This window comes from Suncus etruscus, chromosome 6, assembly GCF_024139225.1.
Source record: "Suncus etruscus isolate mSunEtr1 chromosome 6, mSunEtr1.pri.cur, whole genome shotgun sequence".
Lineage (NCBI taxonomy): Eukaryota > Metazoa > Chordata > Mammalia > Eulipotyphla > Soricidae > Suncus > Suncus etruscus.
This window is the reverse complement of record NC_064853.1, coordinates 36853922-36857657: the sequence shown is the minus strand read 5'-3', so window position 1 is coordinate 36857657 and position 3736 is coordinate 36853922. Positions and strand designations below refer to the sequence as shown.

Here is a 3736-nt window from a genome sequence, read left to right as displayed (position 1 = left end):
CAGTTGCCTATTCAAATTGTATTTCTCAACCTAGACTAAAGGATGCATATTATGTGCCTGCTCAGAGCAGACATTCACTAAGTGGCTTTTATTATTATTATTATGGGTTTGTTTATGGGAGAAATCCCAAGTAGTGCTCAGCGGATCCCAGGGCCACACTCAGTGATATTTGGCATCACATACTTTATTTAGTTTGGTTTTTGGTTATTTTATTTTATTTGTTTTGTTTTGTTTTATTTTTGAATGACACTTTTTAAGATGAGGTTAAAAACATCACAGTGTGCACAGGGAGCATGCAAAAAGGAGCTTTTAGGGGGAGATGATGCCTGTAGGCAGTTGACCAGTCTGGTGTCCTGTTGGGGAGGCGCTCCACGGACTTGGGGGTCTCTGGAAGGTACTGATTTGGAAGATGAAGGAGACGATCTTGCAGGTGGCATTGAAAGTGCCGTTGCTATCTGAGCTGGACTTGGAATCGCTGCTCCTTGAGTAGACACCCACGCTTGGGAGGATGCTGATATGCACAGTGGCCAATGGGCAGTGGATGGAAGAGCGGCTCAAGGATATACTCCCCACACAGGGAGGGCAGGGCTTCTTGGTTCTTATCATCGGGGTCAGGGTCTGATTTCAGTCTTTTCACACTGTTGCTATTCTCTGAAAGAGTCCTTTTAAAATGCAAAGGGTATTGTTTTTTTTTTTTGTTTTTTTTTTCAGTACTTTCAGTTCTTTCTCTCTTTGTTGTTTATCTATTAGCTCCTGGTGCCGAGAAAACCTCATCAAGGAAGTTGGTCTCATCTTCGTACAAACCTCTAACTATGTTTTTGAATTTGAATTGCTCTTCATATTCTTGCTATTTCCTGTCTTTCTGCTCCTGTAGCCTTTCATAGAGAGATTATGAATCATAAACCTCTTCTGGACATTCTTGCAGATCTTCAAGTTTCTGAACTTTCTCTCTCCATTCTCTTGGGTCACACCCAGAGGCACTTGCTCAGAGATCTGTACTCAGGGATTACTTCTGGCAGGTTCAGAAGACCATTTGGGATGCCAGAAATCACACCTGAGTCAGCCATATGCAAGGCAAGTGCCCTACCCACTGTGTTATCTCTCTGTCCTGTCTCTGTGATACTTGGCTCAGCTATGTGGGCCAGAAGGTTTATTTCAGGGACCCAGCCATGGGTGCTACTTGGGCCCGGCATCACTGGAGGCACTAGACAGATGGACTGTGTAGTGTCAGGTACCAAAATTGAATGTAAGACCTGTGCTTCAGCCCCTTGTGTTATCTCCCCAGTCCTTATGCGTAAAATAAAAAAAAATCCATGAGTTGTGAGACCACCCCATGCACCATATCTCTAATCCCATGGCGGATGGGGCTGAAGAAGCAGGGTAGCAAAGAAATATTAATAAACCAAGCCAGTCAGGAGTCAGTCTGTGCCTCGTGAAGTCGATTCCAAGCACCAAGCCAAAATCTCTTTTCTTTATTATCCCAGAACCAAATCCACTAGGGCTGGGCAGAGCAGAGTGATCCAGGTGGGCTTTTACATATCAAAGGAAGAGAAGAAGAAGAAGAAGAAGAAGAAGAAGAAGAAGAAGAAGAAGAAGAAGAAGAAGAAGAAGAAAGAAGAGGAGGAGGAGGAGGAGGAGGAGGAGGAGGAGGAGGAGGAGGAGGAGGAGGAGGAGGAGGAGGAGGAGGAGGAGGAGGAGGAAGAATCGGGCCAGGAGAGATAGCACAGCGGCGTTTGCCTTGCAAGCAGCCGATCCAGAACCAAAGGTGATTGGTTCGAATCCCGGTGTCCCATATGGTCCTCCGTACCTGCCAGGAGCTATTTCTGAGCAGACAGCCAGGAGTAACCCCTGAGCACCGCCAGGTGTGACCCAAAATCCAAAAAAAAAAAAAAAAAAAAGAAGAAGAAGAATCTTTGTTTTGGGTTAATTGCTGAGTATCATCTTACACTTCTTGTTTTATTTTAATTTTCTTAGATATTTAATTTATTGTTTGGTTTGAGGCCACATAGGCAGTGCTCAGTACTCCTGGCTCAGCATTCAGTGCTTGAGGGTTGCTCCTGGAGTGCTCAGGAGGACTACATGGTACCAGGGATTGAGCCCAAACCTCCTGCATACATAATATACAGTCTAGGGGCCGGGCGGTGGCGCTGGAGGTAAGGTGCCTGCCTTGCCTTCGCTAGCCTAGAACAGACCGCGGTTCGATCCCCCGGCATCCCATATGGTCCCCCAAGAAGCCAGGAGCAACTTCTGAGCGCATAGCCAGGAGTAACCCCTGAGCATCACAGGGTGTGGCCCAAAAACCCAAAAAAAAAAAATAATATACAGTCTAGCATGCTGAGCCATCTCTCCAGTCCTATCTATCTTTTATTTCTTCTTCTTTTCTTCTTCTTCTTCTTCTTCTTCTTCTTCTTCTTCTTCTTCTTCTTCTTCTTCTTCTTCTTCTTCTTCTTCTTCTTCTTCCTTCTTCTTTTCTTCTTCTTTTCTTCTTCATATTCTTCTTCTTTATCCTTCCTTCTCCTTCCTTCTTTTCTTCTTCCTTCTCCTTCCTTCCTTTTTTTTGGGGGGGGGGTCACACCCAGCAGTGCTCAGGGGTTACTCCTGGCTCTACACTCAGAAATCCTTTCTGGCAGGCTCAGGGGACCATATGGGATGCCAGGATATGAACCACCATCCTCCTACATGCAAGGCAAATGCCTTACCTCCATGCTATCTCACCAGACCCTTCTTCTTCCTTCTTACTCTTCTTATCTTCTTCTCTTCTCTTTCCTTCTTTTTTTCTTCTTCTCTTCTCTTCTTTCTCCTCCTTTTTCTTCTTCCCCTTCTTCCTTCTCCTCCTTCTTCCTTCTCCTCCTTCTTCCTTCTCCTCCTCTTTCTCTTCTTCTTCTTCTTCTTCCTCCTCCTCCTCCTCTTTTATGCCTAACAGATTTTACTCTGTTGAAGAATAAGATCATGAGCTGGTGCAGTATTGGAGTAGATTTAGGGAACTGGTGTCTTGGGGCCACTTCCTGGAGGAGGAATAATTTATTTATCTGACTTTGTAGAAGATGGTAACAAATCAAAATAAAAACAAATCAAATAACAAATCAAAATGAAAGGGAGACTTTAAAAATCTTTTTTTCTGGGTGTTGTTGATTAAATATAGGGTTTCATACAAGTAAGGCTTGCGCTTTACTATTGACCTCTATTCCCATGCTCTAGAGAAGTTTATTTTGTTTGTTTTAGGAAAGAAAGGAAAAAATAAAAATGATAAAACTTCTTTCTAGTCAAGATTCAGAAATACAGTTGGCCTGCACAACTATTTATAGCAGAAGGCAGGTAAATATGGTTGAGTTGGGAGCCAGATAGACTGAACTAGAATCCAGACTTTGAGGTGTAACAAACTGGGTGATCTTGCACTAACTAGTTAACCTCTCTGAGTCTGCTTTTCTAACCTATGCAATGAGAAGAAGATACCTTCCAGATGTAGGAGTTTGCCATGATGGTTAAGGTAAAGCATCTGGTAGACATGATTCACTCCATTCTGATTGGAAAGTAGATCAGGGATATCTGCTTCATCCTACACCAGCCTACTGCTGGTCTTCTGTATCAAAAAGAATGCAAAGGCTCTTGTCTCCCCATCAGCTGGAGTGCTCCTTGATGACTGAGTCTGATTCCAACTCTAACCAATGTCAAAGAGACATTTGGAGAACAGTTTGCCAACGCTAAGGAGCACATACCTTGGAATTCAGGGCCCCTT

General features: G+C 43.8%; 1 pseudogene; it reads right to left on the bottom strand.

The window, feature by feature from the left end:
- Positions 1-309: 309 nt before the first annotated feature.
- On the bottom strand, positions 310-2756 carry LOC126011710 (PSME3-interacting protein-like; annotated as a pseudogene).
- Positions 2757-3736: the final 980 nt, after the last annotated feature.